Source organism: Mauremys mutica, chromosome 7 (assembly GCF_020497125.1).
Source record: "Mauremys mutica isolate MM-2020 ecotype Southern chromosome 7, ASM2049712v1, whole genome shotgun sequence".
In the NCBI taxonomy this organism is placed as follows: Eukaryota; Metazoa; Chordata; order Testudines; family Geoemydidae; genus Mauremys; species Mauremys mutica.
This window is the reverse complement of record NC_059078.1, coordinates 100,479,439-100,502,670: the sequence shown is the minus strand read 5'-3', so window position 1 is coordinate 100,502,670 and position 23,232 is coordinate 100,479,439. Positions and strand designations below refer to the sequence as shown.

The following is a 23,232-nucleotide window of genomic DNA, read 5'->3' as shown; positions in this document are numbered from 1 at the left end:
ATCCCTTTCTTAATGATTCCCAACATTGTTTGCTTTTGTGACTGTTGCTGCACATGGAGTGGATGTTTTCAGAGAACTATCCACAATGACTCCAAGATCTCTTCCTTGAGTATTAACAGCTAATTCAGATGCCATCATTTTGTATGTATAGTTGAGATTGCTTTCCAATGTGCGTTACTTTGCATTTATCAACATTGAATTTAATTTGCCATTTTGTTGCCCAGTCACCCAGTTTTGTGAGATCCCTTTGTAGCTCTTCACAGTCTGCCTGGGACTTAACTATCTTGAATAGTTTTGTATCATCTGCAAATTTTGCCACTCACTGTTTACCCATTTTTCCAGATGAATATGTTGAATAGGACTGGTCCCAGTACTGACCCCTCAAGGATACCACTATTTATCTCTCTCCATTCTGAAAACTGATAATTTATTCCTACCCTTTGTTTCCCATCTTTTAACCAGTTACTGATCCATAAGAGGATCTTCCCTCTTACCCCATGATCGCTTACTTTTCAAAAGTCAATTTAAATTAAATACATTTTTTTTAATTATATTTTTTTTAGAAATCTAGATCTGTTGTGTGTTTTGGTGTAACTTGCATTTTCCTTATGTTAAATTTGCATTATCCTAACAAAACATTTACTTTATTCACTTTCTTCACATCAGTCAAGATTTTATAGACCTTTAGCATATCCCCCTTAGTCGTCTCTTTTCTAAGCTGAAAATTCCCAGTCACTTTAATCTCTCCTCCTGTTTCATACCCCTCATCATTTTAGTTGCCCATCTCTGTACTTTTTGCATTTCCAGTATGTCTTTTTTGGGATGGGGTAACCAGATCTGCATACAGTATTCAAGGTGTACATGTGCCATGGATTTATATAGAGGCAATATGATATTTTCTGTCTTATTATCTATCCCTTTCTTTAAAAAGCAAAGGTTTCACAGTAGCAGCCGTGTTAGTCTGTATCTGCAAAAAGAACATAAGCTTTCGTGGGCTACATCCGATGAAGTGGACTGTAGCCCACGAAAGCTTATGCTCAAATACATTTGTTAGTCTCTAAGGTGCCACAAGTCCTCCTGTTCTTTTTAAAAAAGCAAACAGAATGTTGGGAATCACTGACTGCTGCTGCACATTGAGTGGATGTTTTCAGAGAACTATCCACAATGACTCCAAGATCTCTTCCTTGAGTGTTAACAGCTAATTCAGATGCCATCATTTTGTATGTATAGTTGAGATTGCTTTCCAATGTGCGTTACTTTGCATTTATCAACATTAAATTTCATCTGCCATTTTTGTTGCCCAGTCACCCAGTTTTATGAGATCCCTTTGTAATTCTTCGCAGTCTGCCTGGGACTTACCTATCTTGAATAGTTTTGTATCATCTGCAAATTTTGCCACCTCTCTGTTTACCCATTTTTCCAGATCGTTTATGAATATGTTGAACAGCACTGGTCCCAGTACCGACCCCTCAGGGATACCACTATTTATCTCTCTCCATTCTGAAAACTGATAATTTATTCCTACCCTTTATTTCCCATCTTTTAACCAGTTACTGATCCATGAGAGGACTTTCCTCTTACCCCCATGATGGCTTACTTTTCAAAAGTCAATTTAAATTAAATACTTTTTTTAAAAATGTATATTTTTTTAGAAATCTAGACCTGTTATGTGTTTTGGTGTAACTTGCATTATTCTTATGTTAAATTTGCATAATCCTAACAAAACATTTACTTTATTCATATCTTTTTTATATATCTCATTGGTCCTGACACCCCCCCTGTAAATTCGAACACCCCCCCTAATTTCAATTCCTGGGGAAACCACTGGTGGCCAGTTAACACCTCCAATTGCAGTGGGGGAAAGGGGAGAAAAGTGGGGGTAGGGGGATGATGAGTGGGTGTAGATTGGTGTAATAAGCCATAAACCCATTGTCTTTATGCAGTTCGTGATTTTTAGTGTCTAGCAAAGTTATGAATTTAAGCTCCCAGACTCATCTTTTGAAGCTATTGTGCAGGTTTCCTTTGAGGATGAGGACTGACAGGTCAGAAATAGAGTGATTGTTTTGTGAAAAGTGTTCACCTACTGGCGGTGATATAGTGTTTTGTCTTTTATCATTTTTTGTGTGCGTTCATTTGAGAGATTAGCAATTGTCTCATTTCACCTACATAGTTGTTGTTAGGGCATTTAGCACACTGGATGAGGTACATTACATATTGTGATAGGCATGTTTAGTACCCAAGGATCTTGAAAGGTGTAGCAAGGGGGAGAAGGGGGCAGTGGCAGTGGAAGGGTGGTGATCCAGGCAGTTTCTTGTATGTAGTTGTCTGTAGGCTTCCATCACTGAAGCTGATCACTGTGTCCCAGAAATTGATCCTAGTGTGAGAGTGTTCTAGAAAGAGTTTAATGGATAAGTGGTGAGTTTGTTTGACACGGTCATCTGTCCACATGATGAAAATATCTTTGATGTATCTCTGCTATATCATTGGTTGAATGATGCATTTATCCAGAAATTCTTCCTCATGGTGGCTTATGAAGACATAGGCCATACTAGCACCCATGGCTGTTGCTATGGTTTGAACAAAACATTTGTTGTAGGTGAGAATGAAATGGATGAGTTTGGAGATGTGTTTGGGGTGGATGGCTGAGTGTTGTCCATTTTCTTGTAGATATTTGAGCCAGGTGACAATGCCATCATTGTGAGAGATGTTGCGATTATGGATGTCACTTCCCTGTATACGAACACCCCTCACAATAACAGCATCACCGCCTGCCTTGAATATCTATAAGACAATGCACAACATGCATATATTCACCCCACCAACAATAAACACTTTGTTCAAACCATTGGAATAGCCATGGGTACTCAGATGGCTTCCCAATATGCCAACCTCGTGGTCAAGTCAAAGATATTACCTCACAGATCTTTTATTTATGTATGTGACCTCCATCAAACTAACATTTTATGAATGTTCATCTGAAATAATTCTTCGTTAGCTAACCAATACCATTTTCACACCTGGGATTATGGGTATTATTGACAAGATCTATTTTCTCCCACAATTTGCCATTCATTAGGGGGAAAATGAAACATTTTGACACTCTGAATTGCAACTATCTGTGCCCCTGCATCACAACATTTGTTAATGTTCTATTTTAGCTGTTACAGTTGGCATCAAAAGGGATTAAAATGTGGCAAAAAGAGTACAAATATTTAACTATGAACAGAACATATTTGCATGTTAATAGCACATTGTTTGATCTCTAGGTCTTTAACAGCTGCATATAATGACATGACCATTTGTACACACGAATTTTCATAAAATAGGTAACATGGTTATTAAGTAGCAAAACAAATGCTACAATTTGAGGGTTGCTGAGTAATTTAAAATTTGTTCTTGTTTTTGCAAAGACCACACATTGCCACTGCATGGACCTGCAGTATAAGGCAGATACTATATTAATGCATCCAATATAATGATGCATTTTATGGCATTTGCAAAAACATTGATTTTATTTCTGTTAATCTGAATCTATTCTCACAATGCTGAGTTAAGAGTTCCATTTTAGTCATTTTGTACAGAAATATCTGGTACGTAATACCAACAGCAATACCCTTCAGGCAAGAGTGAGGAATTGGCTTTCAGATGACCTATTTCAGAGAGAGACAATAAGATTACTAAATTGAGGTGCAGCTGATATCAGTGCCCAAAGCCACTCCTAAGCTTCTTTGCAGTCTATGTGATGAAAGGTCACCTTGCTTCGTTTTTGTTTTGTTTTTGTAAATGATGGAAAAAACAGAGGCAAAATTCAATAGTGTAATAGGCCTCATAGAAGTGTCTGTCAATGAGACATTTTGATGCCACTCTGTTATTAAAGAGGTCATATAGTCTATCTAATTTTCCATTTAATTCTAATGAATATTGGACACATTGTCCGGACATGTGATTTTTCTACAGACTGATGTTAAATATGCGATTTAATAATACAATAAAAACATCCATGTGGATGCTGAACTTAAAAACATTACAGAAATAAAAGTAATCAGAGTGCTTCTAAATACAGAGACTATAGTGGTGTAGTTGCGTTGACATAGCTATTTTCTGTCGGTGTAGTTAAGTTGATGGAAGCCCTGTTCTGTAGCTGTGTCCACACTGGGGGTCATGTTGGCATAACTACGTTGGTCAGGGGTATATTTTTTTCACATCCTTGACCAATGTAGCTCAGCCAATAGAACTTTTCTGTGGAAACCAGGCTTCAATCTACTGGGTGAGCAGCTTGAGAAAGAAAAATAACTTCTATGCTCAGCTCTTCTGTACTATCAGAATACTGTTATCCTAGGAAAGTTACCAAGTGCATTCAGCATTATCCCAATTACCAGGCAATGTCTCAGCTTTCTACTCAATAAGAAATTATGTATTAAAGTGAGTCTTTTCAAACTTATTTAAACTACACTCTGTATTTAAGAGATTATACCCTACCACATTGTTTGAAATTACAGAAACTGTCATATGAATGTGAAGGGCTCATTTGGTCTTTTTGGTACAAAAGTGAGTTCTTTGCAACTGAGAATTGCTGAAGTTAATGTAAAAGGGACTCATTTATTAGAAGATTTCTTCATCACCACCATCAATTTCTATTTCAAGGGATTGTTGAGAAGTGATTGGTATTCACTGCTGTCAGCTGAAAGGTGCATTTAATGGAATTTTCCAAGGCTCTGAGATAGGAAGAAGAATGGATTGCTTTATTTCTGTGGAACAACAGAGACTTTAGAAATCTAATAATATAATTCCTAACATTTCAGTAACTGTACCACAATCCACACACACACACCAGTCCTGCCGTAGGTACAGTTGGACTACAGTTTCCTGTTACACAATGAGCACCAGTTAATGCTTGAAATGCAGCAAAATCTGGTAAGTAATTTCGGAAACAAGAACTAGACTCCATTAGATTTGTTTTGTTAGTGCCTTTGGGAACTCAGAAAGGGTTCTCAAAATCCAATTCTGAAGACAATACTGGCTGCCGACCTTCTCAGTAAAGGGAAATAATGGCAGGTGTCACTTCCTGCCTTTCTCTTATACTTTAGACTCCGGCAGGCACATGTGCGGCCTGGCGAATAATTTTTGTTTTTACTGCTTCCTTGCCCCTGAACCCAAGCCCTTCCTGAAAAGTCTGACAGAAAAGCTGGTGATGGTGAAGCCGAAATCGGGGATGGAGTACAATGCAATGGCTACCTGGTGTCTGTTGACAGCTACATGAACATGTAGTTTGCAAACACAGAAGAATACATAGATGGTGCATTGTCAGGACACCTTGGTGAAGTTTTGATAAGATGTAACAACCTCCAGTACATCAGTGGTTCTCAAAGCTGGTCTGCTGCTTGTTCAGGGAAAACCCCTGGCGGACTGGGCTGGTTTGTTTACCTGCCACGTCCACAGGTTTGGCCGATTGCGGCTCCCACTGGCCACAGTTTGCCACTCCAGGCAATGGGGGCAATGGGGGCTGCAGGAAGTGGCCCAGGCCGAGGGATGTGCTGGCCGCCCTTCCTGCAGCCCCCGTTGGCCTGGAGCGGCGAACTGCGGCCAGTGGGAGGCACGATCGGCTGAACCTGCGGACACGGCAGGTAAACAAACCAGCCCAGTCCGCCAGGGGCTTTCCTTGAACAAGCGGCGGACAGGCTTTGAGAACCACTGCTGTACATCAGAGGAGTAGGAGAAGAAGATGGAGAAATAAGAGAATAAGTTTGTCTGTTTCTGGAAAATAAAGATCAGTTTTTCACAACTTAAAAAAAAAAAAAGGACAGCGGCTCATTGAATTCAATGGGAACTGAGGAACAGAGGAAACGTTCAGACCCTTGCATGAGTACCTATGTTTTGATAGAATAAATCCAACAGAGCCCCAGGTCAAGTCTCTGAGAAGTTGCTGTCTGGATGAAAGAGTGCTGTCATGCTTCCAGAAGTGGCTCATGACAGAGAGTTCCAGCCTCAGGGCTGACTGTCAAAAGCAGGGCAGATACCCGAAATTGGTGGTATGTTCTATAATTAGATTTCACCAATCAGTAACAAATGTGAACGCTTACATCACTGTAAGTCACAAGGAGTCACAGGCCAGGGTCGCCCAGAGGGAGGGGCAAGTGGGGCAATTTGCCCCAGGCCCCGCAGGGGCCCCCACGAGAGTTTTTTGGGGCCCCTGGAGCGGGGTCCTTCACTCACCGGGGGCCCCAGAAAACTCTCGCGGGGCCCCCGGAGCTTCTTCCGCTCCCGGTCTTTGCCGGCGGGGGGTCCTTCCGCTCCAGGGCAGAAGGACCCCCCCCGCCGCCAAATTACCACCGAAGCGGGACCCGCCGCTGAAGTGCAGCCGGGTCTTCAGCGGTAATTCGGCAGCGGGGTGTCCTTCCGCTCCGGGACCCGTCGCCGGAGTGCCCTGAAGACCTGACTGCACTTCGGCGGGGAGGGGCGGCCCGCCGCGGGTCTTCAGGGCACTTCGGCGGCGGGTCCCGGAGCGGAAGAACCCCCCGCTGCCGAATTACCACCGAAGTGGGGTCCCCCTGCCGCTGAAGACCCCAGGCCCCCGGAATCCTCTGGGCGGCCCTGTCACAGGCAGTTCCCTTGGGCACTCCAATCTATCTTTCCACCCAGGCAAGCTGGATTTAGGAATAAATGGTCACTTATATAAAAAAATCACAAAATGTTCAGGTTGCTTCTAGGCCCAAGAGACCAGATTAATTTGTACCTTAGATCTCACTCCGAAGATAATGGTTGTAGCCAATCCTGTAATAAATTAACTAAGGGTTTATTAATGGGGGGGAAATAAGGGTTATTTACAGGTTATAGCAAGCAAGTATATATACACAAATGAGGTTCAGTCTGTGATTCAAAAGTTGACAGAAATGGAGTGATCTGTCTGCACTGAATGTCTTTTTAGGGCTTAATCCAGGTCGACCCTGGATATCTCTGCTTTTTGTTTCTTAGCTCTAGCCCTTGTAAGAATCCAAAAAATGAGATGAAAAATCTTTGTTAGCTATTTTCATTTCCCTCTTCCAGCATTCAAACTAATGGGACAAAGCCTTCAGCATGTTTTCCCCATGGGTGGATGGTGCAATTAACAAAGCTGTTGTCCTATGATGGCCCACTTAATGTTGATAGTCCTCCCGGGTAGGCAAGGGGGAGCCACCCTTCCTGTCTGACTTCATGAGTTCAGAGCAGGCATTTTTACAATTATAAAACAAACTCATATTTTACCTTCTAACATGTAATATAGACTTTACAAGTGAGGTTAATGCATGCAGCAACTTGCAAGCAGTTTATAGAGTTTAAGCATTAAACACATCCTTACAAATCTAACACCTATTTTGAACAATATCAGCATATAGGTGAGCTGGTCTGGTTTCCAGCTATGAATTTGTCAGCTCAGCTGATGCCTACAAACTTGGCAAGACCTGGCACCTGATTTACCGGAGTCAAAAGTATTGTGCCCCTTCAAATGGAGCTAAAATGAAAGCAAGCCTTTCCCCTGTGCAAAGTAATTTCCAAAACAGATTTAAACTATGCTAAAGTCAAAGGCAAAACAGTACAAATGAGGTTTCTCTGCCTCTTCTTTTAGTGTCATGACTAGAAGTAAGTCAACATAGCAGATTTTAATAATTAAGAACCAAAGCCAGATCTGTCTGTTGAACAAAATATTGCCAGCCTTTTTAATCCCATAAACCCAAATCAGGAATACACTGAACAGGTTCTTAAATCCATCCCCTATTCAGGAAAGCACTTAAAGCCCCTTCAAATGCCACAAAAGTAACTTCAGTTAGATTTCAGCACATGCTTAAAGTTAAACACATGCTTAAGTACTTTCCTGACTATGAATCAGACCCTAATTTTGAAAAGCTAGTAACATGACACATTTTTCCTAAGGTTGCCAGTGATTAAGGCATGGCAGGGAGATGGGCTGTGGATTGAGAAGGTTATTTTTGAGTTATGTTCTGTGTGTTATGATGAGTTTGTACTTTGATCATTCATAGATGAGTCAGCATGTCATCATCACTGAGAGTCTAGATGTAAGGTGGGTATATATCCAGCCCCATGCTAGTCACGACTCTGAAGCTAAAGTCCTTTATTGGAGCAGTGAGAAAAAACATTCAGCTTAGGAATCAGATTTGGGCTCTAAGGCAGTCAAACAAGCAGCTCAGCCAAGGCTCTGGGGAAGGAAAGTAAATGCTGGCCTGAAAAATTATGAAATATAAATAACAAAAACACTTCATGTTGGATAAACATCACACATGAGCATATGCTGAATGGCATGTGAAAAATACACCCTATAAAAGCAAAAGGATACATTTCCCTAAGGCAAAGCCATTTATGACCATTTGAGATCTATCTTGTCTTTCACAAGACTTTGAAATACCTATAAATGCTATCTTTGCTGACAAACGCTCATTGCATCCGAGCTGCCAGGACAGAGGGACATGGTTGTCCAGCCTATTTGTTTAGTCAGCAGCTTTTAGTTTTATTTTTTCAGTAAATATCAACCTACATTACCAGTGTAAAAACTGAAAGCTCACTAGGGATGGTATAATGCAAATTTTATAACTGAACTCAGATGTCAGCTAAAGACTGACTTGTTTACAGTTCTTCAAGGTTCTGCAGAGCAGTCATTTCACTGTAAAGGAACTTTCCACAGCAATTTGCAGACTTTGCAAACATACCCTGCAAGATTTTTTTGGAGGGAAAATAATGTTTTAGCTGCTGTGATCGTAATGGGAATCCCTGCAGTGTTACCTAACCTACAATCATATTTGTCCGGTTAATATTTCAGAGTTGGAAGTTTCTTCTCAGTGAAAACAGTAGTATTTTGACAAACTTTTGTGGAAAGTTAAAGTTAAGGATAAAATCTGTGCCGATGCTCAATCCTTAACCCTGGCCAAGACAGTACATGAGCTGGTACTTAAACAAAATAAATCAGTTTGAGTAAATGACAGTGTCACATGATTTTTTCTGGTTTCTTTATCAAGGTTCTCTTTTGATGGTAAGATTCTCATAAGAATGGATACAGATTATGGACTATTTGGAGTGACACCAAGCACAAACAACCACAAATGTACATGCACTGTTATTGGGATCCAAGCAGCAGTAATGATCATTCTTTCAACACAGCATGAATCTGCCTAGTCAAAATCTAAATAAATCTAAAAAGTCAGCATGGATTTTTAAACAAATCTTTGACTATTTTTGCTTTGGGAAGTATTGGGAGATTATAAACATTATTTTAACCTAGTTTTTATTTGGTTTAGTGTGCTTTGTTGTTCCATGAGGTTCTTTTAAAATGTCTCTTTATGCAAAAAAAAAAAAGGAAAATTGGTTTTACAACTACATGACAGCTGATAACTGTTTTGGAATTTCTAAAGCATAGAATATTTACTCTGTAGTATAATTCAAACAATTCTGATTCTCATGCATAGTAAATATATAATAATAGCCATTTTAATTAATAGTTTCTTAGGGCTGGATCTTGGTCCCTGCTAAGGCTGCTTTATTCCACTCCAGTGGCATAGAGTAGCCTTAGTACTTATTCTAATTCTAGCCCTGGCAAAACTCTCTGAATAATAAGAAGAGAAGCCTGAATAAGGATGGCCAGATTTGGCCAATTCATTCTCTACCAAAACAACATTTCTTGTTTCACTGTCTACACAGAGAACAGTAAATCTTCCCAGGGTGATTCTCACCATCATTTACAGCTTCTCTTTACTTGACTTCCAATTCTTCTCTTTTGCCTGTTTAATTAAACAGATACAATAAAAATTCTACTCCCATGTCAAGCTTCCAGTTTTCCTATGCACAATTATCAACATAGCAACTTGTCTGCAGCACAGCACTTAGTGCCTCCTCTTTCTCCCATTGATAGCATAAAGAGTTTTGTCATTGACTTCTGCCAGATCAAGAGGCACTCCCTAACCCAGGGGTCGGCAACCGGTGGCTCGCGGCTCGCCAGGGTAAGCACCCTGGCGGGCCGGCCCGGATTGTTTATCTGCTGAGTCGGCAAGTTCAGCCGATCGCAGCTCCCACTGGCCGCGGTTCGCGGTCCCAGGCCAATGCGGGAGGCAGGAAGCTGCGGCCAGAACATCCCTCGGCTCGCGCCGCTTCCTGCCTCCTGCATTGGCCTGGGACCGTGATCCGCGGCCAGTGGGAGCCGCGATCGGCCGAACTTGCCGACGCGGCAGATAAACAAACTGGGCCGGCCCGCCAGGGTGCTTACCCTGGCGAGCCGCGAGCCACCGATTGCCGACCCCTGCCCTAACCCTAGCACACCTACAGGTAGCCTATAAATGTATCTCACAACCTACTTGTAGTACATAGAAATGTAGAAGCTGTATATGAAAAAGCCCTGTTTACTCATCTAGCCCAGCATCCTGCCACTGCAGGATTGTCCCCTATGGCCAAAGACCTGGGTCCTAAGTGGCACATTAGACCTAAATTATGCAGTAGGGATCCTGGAACTATGTAGTATTATCCTTCCTCAACCCTCCCACTTTCTTTCCTACCTCCAGTTCTATCCAGTACAATCAGCACACTATCCCTTGAGTTAATTCATTTGCTATTAAATTCAGTTTATTTTACTCTGCCCCCAAATGATCAGTGTGCAACAAACAGTTGTACAACACTACATAAGTGCAGTATAGAAGCTATCGAAGGAAAGCTGTAGGTTTTGACAGCTGGGATAGCAGATATTTAGGGCTTTTGGCATCCAGGAGGCATGGGATTGTAATGAAAGCTGCGATTCTGGAGCACAATTATCTAGCAATTGCCAAAAAATGGTAAATTAAGTGACCACATAACTGCATTTTAGACACTGAGTGCAGGTGCCAGTGATCCTTGAGGCACTGAAGTGTCCAAGGATTCATTAGTATAAACAATGCAATACAAAAAATAACTTCTACTATGTTATATGTCAAGGGCTATAAACTGTGATAAACCTTTAATGCTCTCTACCTCGATTAGCTCTGCTATTAGAGTCTGTCAAGTTAGTGGTAGAGATGGGCAATCCAATTTAGGCAAAATAATAACCTAACCACTCTGTCCAGGTACAAGCTTGGTACTTCTTTATCCCAGCGCAAGTTCTTGGTATGCAACCTGGTGACCTTATAACCTCCTCCTCTTGAAAAATCATGTAGGTATGGGAAAGGTTCCCATGCCTCCTGGATGCCAAAAGGTTTCTGGTTTCCTCCACCCCTTTTGGAAGGTCTTCCCTAGTCCAGGATCAGGACCCAGGGGTGCCAGGTTTGTATAATTTTTGGTGGTGCCCAGAACGGGTCCAAGCAGAGCCGTCCCGTCCATTGGACGGACCAGGACAACCACCCCGAACCCTGCGTTTTCAGGGGGATGTGGAGTTCAGGGCAGCATGTAGGTTAGCGGGGGGCCTGGCACTGGCAGCAGGGAGTGACCTGGCCTCAGCCCACCGCTCCCCGCCAGCGCCTGGCATTGTTTGAGGGAGGGGGGTGGAACCCGGAAAGAAGCAGGGCAGAAGCGGGGGCTTGGAGGAAGGGGTGGAATGGGGGCAGGGAGGAGGTGGAGCAGGGGTGGGAAGAGGCGGGGTGAGGGCAGAGCAGGGGCGGGAAGAGGCAGAGCAGAGCTGCCCTGGACCCCATGTCTCCCTGCAGTGTGGGCCCCCCCCCAAAGTGTGGGGCCTGGGGTGATTGCCCCAGTCTGTACTATGGACAAGATGGCTCTGAAAATATAAGCCCAAACATTGGTGGAGTCGGGACCATGTTTCTGAATATTGGTGGAGCACAGGCACCACCTATGTCGGGACCCATAACCCTTCTACCATGGCTTCATTCACTCTCTCTCTGCACCATTGGGGTTTTCCAGTATTTATACCACGAGAGTGCACCACACTTCTCAAACCCCAGGGCTAACTGTGCCAGCTCCCAACTGGGCTGTCCTGCTCTGAGAGCCCACTTTGATCTTCCAAAAGCCAGGTATTCAGAATTCATTGGGAAAGCTTCAAAACTAAGAAACTGATGGCTGGAGAGAAAAGTTATATTTCTTGAACACCCACCAGTAAATCATCAGTGAACGCTGCCCTTCACCAACAGAACCTATTGTGCTGTGTTTTGGAGGGTTGTTTTCTGCTATGCACATAAAGCGGGTTCAGTATTTGTGACCATAAGGGATCATCTATGACGGCCTATGAGGTACAGGCTCTGCATTGCTGTGGCATGCCACACAGAAGACAAAATAATTTTTTTAACTTTGGGATCTTAAATCTTACTCTGTCATTTGGTAGGGATTTATTTGCCAAGAAATTCTAATTCAGGTTGTGTTGATAGCGAAACTAAAAAGAGAGGCCTTTTCTAAGTTGCCCCAGCTGAATAGTAAGATATAATTTAATATGCAGAAACATCTGTTTCATAAAACTACAGGGAGGGTTGAATGTGTGCTTTTATTGATGCCTTAGTAGTGATGTGATCAATGGTATTTTGTTAAGTGCAAAGTGGTACAGAAGAATAATTAACATTATGTGTTCAACTTCTCTCTCTCTCTCTCTCCCTCCCCTCCTTCCTGCTTTAAATCTAATTTAATAGTCTGGCTACTGAAGGAAGAAGAGAGATCCCTTTTCTGGTGCCCTGGATGTGCAGGTTTTTTTTTCTTTTTATTTTTTTCTTGGATGTGAATTTGGACGTGCAGAAGCAGTGTTTTGGCAGAACCATTTTCAATACTTGGTTTAAACTACAAACACCAGAAGGGGAATGTAATAACAACCTGGCTCACAGGACTGCTGCTAAGAGACCATGGAACTTTATGTCCTGGTCTCAGTTACTTGATCTGGGTCAGGATTACTAAGGCCAATGGCCCTGTAATATAACAGAGGTCAGTATCCACTAGCACCGCTGGTTACTGTTACAGGGAATAATGCACGAGGGTGTGGAGTGTGGTAAGTAAAATACCTAATAAAATTGTATATTCATTTGTTCCTACTTAATCATTTTGTAAAATGGCTGGCATTGGCCAATTTTTGACTGTCTTTCATCTACTAGGATCGTCTCTGTAAGTCACCCAAACCCTCTCTTGCTGCTTATTGCTATTCTGCAGTAGACTGCTGCCATTTCTGTCTTCATCTCCACTTTCTCCAGTAACTAAGGGCTTGTTTATGCTTAAAATGTTACAGCCATGCCACTGCAGTTGTGCTGCTATAGCATTTCTGTGTAGACACTACCAATGCCGATGGAAGGAATTCTTCCGTCAGTGTAGGTAATCCACCTCCCCAAGAGGCAGAAACTAGATTGATGGAAGAATTCTTCCATTGACTTAACACTGTCTACACAAGGACTCAGGAGGATTTTTCACACCCCTGACCGATGTAGTTAAACCAATCTTATTTTCTAGTGTAGACCAAGCCTCAGTAAGAAAAATCCAGAAAGTGGTTAACAATAAAGGAGACCAGTGCTGCAACCCTAATGGAGGCAAAACTCTGATTGTCTGCAATGGGAGCATGTCTTTGCAAGGACTGAAGTATTGGGTTCATTGGTGAAAAGACACAGTTAACATGAATGATCTGGAAAAAGGGGTAAAGAGTGAGGTGGCAAAAATTTGCAGATGATACAAAACTACTCAAGATAGTTAAGTCCCAGGCAGACTGTGAAGAGCTACTAAAGGATCTCTCAAAACTGGGTGAGTGGGCAACAAAATGGCCGATGAAATTAACTGTCGATAAATGCAAAGTAAAGCACATTGGAAAACATAATCCCAATGATGGGGTCTAAATTATCTGTTACCACTCAAGAAAGAGATCTTGGAGTCAGTGTGGATAGTTATCTGAAAACATCCACTCAATGTGCAGCAGCAGTCAAAAAAGCGAACAGAATGTTAGGAATCATTAAGAAAGGGATAGATAAGAGAGAAAATATCATATTGCCTCTATATAAATCCTTGGTACGCTCACATCTTGAATACTGCGTGCAGATGTGGTAGCCCTATCTCAAAAAAAGATATGTTGGAATTGGAAAAGGTTCAGAAAAGGGCAACAAAACTAATTGGGGCTGCCATATGAGGAGACATTAATAAGACTGGGACTTTTCAGCTTGGAAAAGAGACGACTAAGGCCGGGGATATGATAGAGATCTATAAAATTATAACTGGTGTGGCGAAAGTAAATAAGGAAGTGTTATTTACTCCTTCTCATAACAAGAACTAAGGGTCACCAAATGAAGTTAATAGGCAGCAGGTTTAAAACAAAGAAAAGGAAGTATGTTTTTCCACACAATGCACAGCTAACCTGTGGAACTTCTTGCCAGAGGATGTTGTGAAGGTGAAGACTATAATGGGGGTCAAAAAAGAACTAGATACATTCATGGAGGATACCTCCATCAATGGCTATTAGCCAGTATGGGCCGGGATGGTGTCCCTAGCCTCTCTTTGCCAGAAGCTGGGAATGGGTGACCAGGAATGTATCACTTGCTGATTACTTGTTCTGTTCATTCCCTCTGGGGCACCTGGCATTGGCCACTGTTGGAAGACAGGATACTGCACTAAATGGACCTAAAGTCTGACCCACTATGGCCATTCTTATGTTCTGCAGTAGAGAGTTGAAGGACTATTAGTCATTTGTAACACACTGGAAGGTCACGTTCATGGCAATGCACAAAAAGTTCAAACTTTTGACAGGAGGCTTCATAACATGGTGAGCAGAGTTTAAAACAAAAGTGGCTTTCTGGGGTTGGCTGAAAGGGCCTAATGTAGCAGCCAGGAGGCTGGGTCATTTAGAAAGTTGAGTGAATTTCAAGAATAAGACTGCACTGCTGGCTCACAGAGACTTGGTTACATGTGTGGAAGATCTTGTTCCTAAAGCTGCTATAGTTACCCTAAGTTCCTCTTGCACTTATCTTTTCTAGATCTCAGTCTAGAGAAACAGGCTGGACAAGTTTGATACAAATGGGTCAGTTATGTAACTGGTGTTTGAGACACCCGCCCCTCCCCCCCCCCCCCATGTTAAGGGCTCTATGTAAGAAAAAAGAAAGAATGTTCTTATGCCAATAGCAGAGTGCTGTTGTTTCTCCCTCTTTCCCCAACATGCACAGGCTCATGCCTGACAACTTAGAGGCAAAAACAGGATGAAGAAATTTTTTGGAAGGACAGGCTAGTGATTTGCTTATTTTACCCAATAGAAGAGTTTAAGTAATGGCACAACTTTAATCCTTCAGCGCTGTAAATAATTTTCCCAAGAATGTCAAGTGAGATAAATTGTATCAGATACAGTATGGACAGAAATATGGATACCAGAAGGAGAGATATTTTCTAATTTGTTTACACTTTAAACTTGAGCCATACCATTAAGTGGGATTTATTCTGTAGTTTTCCTACTGATATTATAAATAGAGTTGGTCAAAACTTTTCCTTAAAAAATTCCTAATAAAAAGTAACTTTTTGACAAAATGGAAATTTTTGCCAAAAAAAAGGGGAACTTTTTTTGGTATTAGGGTTTTCAATGAAAACAACAAGTTTAGAAGAAAAATTTTCATTTTCATTGAAAGGTTTCACCGAAAAAAATAATTTCCATGCAGCTCTACTTCTGAAAGATATGGGGCACTCCTCTGAAGTTTTTGATTATTATAAGATCATTTTTGTAGAGCACAAAAGAGGTTTTGCATCACGAATAATTAAATCTCTGGTTGATTGAAGGTAAATGTGGGCCACTGTGTCGGTGCAATGGTGCCCCCCTTTAGCCAGGCAGAGCATTGCAACTGATTCCACTCAGTCTGGTGGGCCTATCTATCAATTCCTAGTGCCAAGAGGGATCTGAAATCCCCCTCTATTCTTAAGTTCCTTGGTGGGTTGGTAGGCAAAACCAGGCCCACCCAATCCACTGGGTTCCAGTTCAGTTCAATAACATTATTGTTCCTCGTATTTTCAAAGATCCTAGGAAGGGCCCAGATTTATGGGCCTAATATTCAGAGATCCTGAGCAAAACCAACTCCAGAGGAAGTCAATAGGCATTGTATGTGCTGAACCCCTCTGAAAAATCAAACCCTCTGTTTTCCAGCATTAAAAGAGGCCTCCATTCTGTTGGCCCATGTTTCTTAACGGTGGGCAAAGTCCTTGTTGGAGTGGTACATAATATAAATGCTATGGTCTAATTATCCTTATTGACATAGAAAGGTGCAAATTGTTCTTATTGCTTCCTTAAATTACAAACCCAGGATGTTTTTTTAATCAGAGGAGTAAAAGAAATAATGTAAAACAAATTTTGGAAATGAAATATAGAAACTTTCATTACATGGCACCTGTCCCCCCAGAAAAGCATAACCAAGTTCTGCTTACTCTTCCTTTAACACTATGTGTGCTGTACAATTAAAAATAGTCATCAGTCTTTTCCAAATATCTTGTGGATAACAGCATTTCCTCTGAGGCTCAGAGCATTTTATGATCAATCTTAGCAAACTGTAAACTACTTGTACAGACCAATTGTTACTTCCTGAGAACAGCAATTTATAATGGCATGTGATCTCATTGCAATCTAAATCCTAGTTTCTCCATCATCCAAACGATCAAATGGCTTGATAAAGATTTGGTTTGTAGAACTTCCAGACAGTTTCTCTTGGGCATTTTGGCTGTTTTGGGCAGTTCTGTTGATGCTAGTTGCAGTATACAAAGCCAGGACATCTGTTATAATTTGAACACACAGTCAACATATTTCTTGGGGAGGAAATTACATCTTAGATTTTCTTATTTGCAATTTGTCTTCATTTTTCAATGAGATAGGGAGAAGCTTTTGATACTAGGGTGGGGACTCAGAAAAAGATAAACAGCTACACATGAGCTCCCAAGGCAATGCTGTGGCCAAAAGGGCTAATAAGATCTTTGGCTGTATAAACAGGGATATACCAAGTAGGGAAGAGAGGGAGGTTTATTGTTGCTTCCTTTTGACCCAAGAGGGAAGTCAAAGTTTGAGGGCCTGGGGATGTTCCAGTTGCAAGTAGAAATTGATGGAGTCTAGGGTTTTTTTATGCAGTTTTGTTTATTTACAAAGAAAGTGTGAAGTCCTGCTCCTCCCAATGCAGAAGGAACCAAGGATAAAAGGAACAGTTTCATAGGATATGTCTACACTTAAAATGCTACAGCGGCACAACTGCAGTGCTGCAGCTGTAGCACTTCTATGTAGATATTCACTATAGCGACAGGAAGGGTTCTCCCATCACTGTAGTTAATCCACCCCTGTGATAGTTGATATTCTTCAACGGAAGAATTCTTCCATCAGACTAGCACTGTCTACACCGGGGGTTAGGTTGGCATGGCTATGTCTCTCAGGCATGTGGATTTTTTGCATTCCCAAGAGACCACTTTGCCAATGTACTTTCCCAGTGTAGACCAGCCCTTAGCTTACACCCCCCAAATCTCTTTAGCCTACAGACCAAAAGCTTTCTCTCAAGCTTTTTCCAGGGTCACACTGGGCTCACTGGCTACTGCCATCTTTCTTGCTTTTTGCCTCTGCCTCTGTTCTGGCCACACACACATCTATCCAAAACAATACTCAGCAAAAACTCTTGAGTGGCATGACAGGGCTCCCTTCTCCACTCTTTGAATTCCTACAAACAGGCTGAATGCTTTTGAATTTATAAATACCAGTGTGTTATTTATGGGGCTTTCCCGCCCCTGTTCAGGAGTAGAGCCTTGTGCAGCCATATACAATTGGAAGTAAACTTCCTCCAAGCCTATTCTCTAGAAAGGCAGAGGGTAAGATCTCTTCATCTTGAGACCCTCATATCCCCTACTCCCTGCCAGCCTCCCCTGTGCATCTCCTTCCTGTCCTTTAACTGGTCCCAAAAGATGGATTAATTGCTTTCATTAACTCTGTGATAAATGTTGTGTGGGGGGAGGGTAGTTCCTTTTTATGGACATCCAGCTAGCCGGTAGCTATAAAAATCCTTCTTAGTAGCTGTTCTCTAATTGCTCTACTAGTAAAGGGTTAAAAAGTCTCACTGCTATGCATAGATAAAAGGAGGTGAGTGGGCACCTAGCCAAAAGAGCCAGTCGGAAGGCTAGCACTTTTTAAAATTGAAATGACCCCCCTTTTGTCTGTCTGTTGTTGTTCTTGGGGAGAAGCAGACAGGGAGCAGTTATGCTGTGAGAAGCTTGGGCCAGGTATGAAAAATCATCAGCATCATGCCTAGAAACCACTCATCTAAAACCCCAGATATGCAGGATCAGGAAATGTTTAGGAAGACGTATCTCTTTTATTTCTTTATGGCTTGTGGGTTCCTCTGTGCTAACCCCAGGAGCTTTTGTTTTGCTTGTAACCTTTAAGCTGGACCTCAAGAGAGCTATTTTTGATGCTTAATTCTTGTAATTTTTTTTAATCTAGCAAAAGCCTAAATTCCCAGATGTATTTTTATGAATAAAATTTACCTTTTTTAAGAACAGAATTGGATTTGTGTGTCTTAAGAGGTTTGTGCACATGTTATTTAGTTAGCTGGTGGCAACAGCTGATTTTCCCACCCCCTTTTTTTCCCCCTCTCAGCATTTCCCTGGGTGCCGGGGGGGGGGGTATGAAAGGGCTTGAGGATACCTCATAGGAAGGAATTCCCCAGTGAACCTTCCTGGGTTCTCAAAGGGGTTTTGCACTTGGGTGGTGGCAGCATCTACCCATTCAAGGTCAGAGAAAAGCTGTAACCTTGAGAGTTTAATACTCACCTGGAGTGTTCAGTGTTAATTTTTAGAATCCTTGTGGGTTGCCACATTCTGCACTCAAAGTTCCAGAGTGGGGAATCAACTTTGACAAGTTCATCAGCTTGCTGCCTAATTAATCCATTAAGAACCATCCCCCAGTTATGTCCACTCCAGAGTGAAAATAGTTTAGTACCTTATTGACCATGACCTAAGTACCAGGTCAGCTCTAGGCTCCTAGCACTCTGTCACAGGTGGGATCATTTACTCCTTTTTCACTTAGGTGGGGGCTTATCTTTAAAATGATGTTAATTAAGGTGAGTTCACACTTCTCTGTCTCAATGAGGTTTTACCATAACTTATAACAAAGTTTAACCCCGCTCATGGCACTATATTAACTCTGCATTTGGTATTTGAATACCCATGTTCAGTTCTGGTGTCCACAGTTCAAAATGGATGTTGACAAATTGGAGAGGGTTCTGAGAACAGCCACAAGAATGATTAGAGGATTGTAAAACATGCCTTATAGTGAAAGATTCAAAGAGCTCAATCTGTTTATCTTATCAAGGAAAAGGTGAAGGGGTAACGATTACAATCTATAAAGATTTACATGGAAAACAGATATCTGATAATTGAGGGCTCTTCAATCTATCAGACAATGCTATAACAAGATCCAATGATTGGAAATTGAAGCTAGACAATTTAGAATAGAAATTAGATATAATAATTTTTTTTTAACAGTGAGGGTAAAGAACGATTGGAACAACTTACCAAGTATTGAGGTAGATTCTTCATCAGTGGAAATTTTTAAATCTAGACTGGATATTTTTCTAAAACATATGCTCTAGTTCAAATAGGAATTAATTCAGAGAAATCTTACAGCCTGTGTTATGCTGGAGAGCAGACTCAATAATCACAGTGGTCTTTTCTGGCTTTATAATCTATGCACCTTTCCCTTTCCTCCCCTGTTTGAGTAAAGGTGGAGATAACTTCACATTTGGAGAGGAGTGGGATTGAATTCTTCATTCCATACCCTTATTATAACTAAGGGTACGTTTACACTTACCGGGACGGTCGACGCGGCGAGTTCGACTGCTCGGAGTTCGAACTATCGCGTCTGATCTAGACGCGATAGTTCGAACCCCGGAAGCGCTAGTTCGAACTCCGGTACTCCACCGCGGCAGGAGGAGTTGCCGGAGTCGACCCTGGAGCCGCGGAGTTCGCTTCCGCGGCGTCTGGACGGTAAGTAAGTCGAACTAGGGTAGTTCGAATTCAGCTACGTTATTCACGTAGCTGAATTCGCATACCCTAGTTCGACCCCCGAGCTTAGTGTAGACCAGGGCTCAGATAAACTAGCTACCCCATTGCACCTCACCCCTCTGTCTGTCCCATCAAACAACAATATATGGGCATATTCAAAAGATACTTCTGCCAAAATTATTACTAGTGAAACAGTTAACAATTCTAATGTTTGCATTTCATTTTCAGGTTTCACAATTAACACTCCATTAAGATGAATTGGAGCAAGTTACTCCTCTTTCACAGCTGTTTCTCCAGTCTGCCTGCATGCTCAGCAGCTATAAGTGCATCAGTTATGTTTTGAATCAATTCCATTTTCAAGGTTATCGTCACAACAATAAGGACTTGAGACTTTTTAAAATGGAAAGCTTAGATACTGGAGCATAATTAAGTAGCTGTTTCCAAATATCAGGAATTACATGGACGATTATATGGCCATCTAATTATGTCATGCATTAGACCATGATGATTTATAACTACTCATTACATAGAATTATATTTGTAAATGTTAAATATACAAAGACACTAGTGGCTAGATTTTCAGCAGGGCAGATTCGCAGCGAGTGAATTTCTGTGCCCAATTTGCACCCTCCAGTCATTGTATGTGCAGACTGGATACTTCAATATGCAAGTGGGCCTGTAGAAACCTAACTGGGCACTTACATGCATAAATACTTGTATTGTATGCACAGTTGTTATCCCTGAACAAATTAGATACATGTTTTATATGAGGCCCAGAGCCTCTCTTCTTTTTTAAAATCTGAACCTTCAAACGTTATTGCATATATAGCAATTAACAACACTATCTTGCACATGTTTGAATATTGAGCATTTTTCTTTTTCATACACATTACATCCCTCTCCACTATATCTTTATATATAAATACACACACTCGCTGTATTTTTTTTTAAATAAACATTCTGAGCTACACTGTGTCAAGTACTTTTGCTCTTACATCTATTTCTGACCTTCATGGTAGTCAATGGGATTGTTTCTTTTTGCAAATTTTTGTGGTGTTCAGGGAAAAGAAAAAAAATCTAAATTATTCCACTTCATACTTTTCAAAAGCAAAAATTCTGTCCTCGGTTAAAGCCTGTGTTTTAAATCAGGCAGGATTTTGGCCTCTGGTGTATTTTGTCAACATAATTCCCTTTTAACTTTTATTATTTTCGGAGGGGATCTGGAACAAATACATGCTGATACACATTTGAAATTCTTCTAATCAAAATAAACACATCTAACATTTGATCTTGCACTTGAGACATTACATTTTCTGAGTTTGCAAACTTTTTTTTGCCAAAATTAAATGTTTCAGTCCATTAGTTGCTCACTTCAGTTTGACCCAGCTTTAACTGGATTGAAAATTATGCTAATGAGCTGGATTGGAAATGGCCTTCAGTAGAATGAGCAATTTGATGATCACCACTAATTTACTATAGGACAATGGACACATTAGGGAGATTTATTTCTTTTGCCTTAGAAAAGACTTGAGGCTAGATGATGATAATTTTTTAAAAAATGGAACTGACTGTTGTTCCTACTTGAGCTCTTTCACCCAACTATGTTGCTAAAACATGTGAGGGGAGTTCTTTATGGGAACAAAGGTTACGTGCCATACTGATTTATATCACATATACATATCTCCGCTCTCTCTGTCTCCAGCTTTCTACCTACTTATTGCTGTAGGATAGAGGTGAGCAAATGTTTTGGCCCGAGAGTCACATCTGGGAATAGAAATTGTATGGTGGGCCATGAATGCTCACAAAATTGGGTTTAGGGTGCTCTGGCTGGGGGTGCGGACTCCAGCGTGGAGTCAGAAATGAGGAGTTGAGGGTGCAGGAGGGGGTTCCAGGCTGGGGCAGGGGAGTACGGTGTGTGTGTGGGGGGGGTGAGGGCGCTGTCTGGGGCTGCAGGCTCTGGGATGGGGCTGAGGGGTTTGGAGGGCAGGAGGGGGATCATGGCTGAGGCAGGGGTTTGGGGTGTGGGAAGAGATCCAGGCTCCAGATGGGGGTACAGGCTCTGCACACTGCCCCATCTGCAGGCGCCACCCCTGGAGCTCCCGGCCAATTGGAGCGGCGGGGGCAGTGCTTGGGGCGGGGGCAGCATGCAGAGCAGAGCCCCCTGGCTGCCCCTACACATAGGAGCCGGAGAAGGACCATGCTGATGCTTCTGGGAGCAGCGTGGAGCAGCCCCCAACCCTGCTCCCCGGCTGAAGCACCGGAGCAGGCAAGTACCAGACCCCGCTCCCCAGCGGGCACTCAAGGGCTGGGTTAAAGCAGGTGGCGGGCTGGATTTGGCCCACGGGCCATAGTTTGCCCACCCTTGCTGTAGGAGAACCTGCACATTAGATTTTCATTTCAAAACCTCCTTCGGAAAATTAAATTTTAGATCCATCTCTCTAATATTCTGACCCCACCAGAGCTGCACCTGTGTCTGTGCAACAACAGAACCCTCCTGCTGCCTCACAGTGGTACAGACTCCTTAGGTTTCCAGCCTGTTCATGATCCAGTTCTTCCCCAAACCTTGTTCCAGCCCTATTCTGACCATGCTCCAGCCCAGCAGTTGCTTCCTGACACCCCAGGCCCTTGGACTGACTCCCACCAAGCTTTGACCTTTGGCCTGCATCTGGACTCTATGCTCCTGATTTGGCTTGTCTACGGACGCTGACCCACAGCTTGTCACCAACCTCAGTTTCAGTGCTGCCCTTGGCCTGGTCCTGACTCTACAGCCAGCTTTGACCCTTGTACCTGTTTTTGACTGTGACTCAAACCACCAGGCCTTACATCAACTGTCATAGAGCAGAACTAGACAGCACAGTGATTAAAATTCTGATGCCCTAGGCAGCTCCCCTAACAGGGCTGCCCAGAGGATTCAGGGGGCCTGGGGCAAAGCAATTTCGGGGGCCCTTTCCATAAAAAAAAAAGTTGCAATACTATAGAATACTATATTCTCATGGGGGCCCCTGCTGGGCCCGGGGCAAATTGCCCCACTTGCCCCTCCCCTGGGCAGCCCTGTCCCCTACCACTGATGAAGCCACACCAGTTGATAGCAATAGTGGGAAATGTTAGGAAGAAAGTCTAGTGTGGACAATGCTCCAAGTGACTTTACCCCAAAATACTCCCAACAGGCTCCTAGTAACAATCTCCCAACAAACAGATTTGCAGTAACACCCTCCCTCCACAGAAAGCTCCCAGTAACTGAATACACCTCCCTGTCCTCCACTAACATGCTCAGCACAACTCCCAGTGACACTCAAAATCCCCTTACATTTGGGATTTATT

The 23,232-nt window shown here is 42.3% G+C and overlaps 1 pseudogene; it reads left to right on the top strand.

The window, feature by feature from the left end:
* The first annotated feature begins 5,101 nt into the window (after positions 1–5,101).
* LOC123374530 lies at positions 5,102–5,742 on the top strand (annotated as a pseudogene).
* Positions 5,743–23,232: the final 17,490 nt, after the last annotated feature.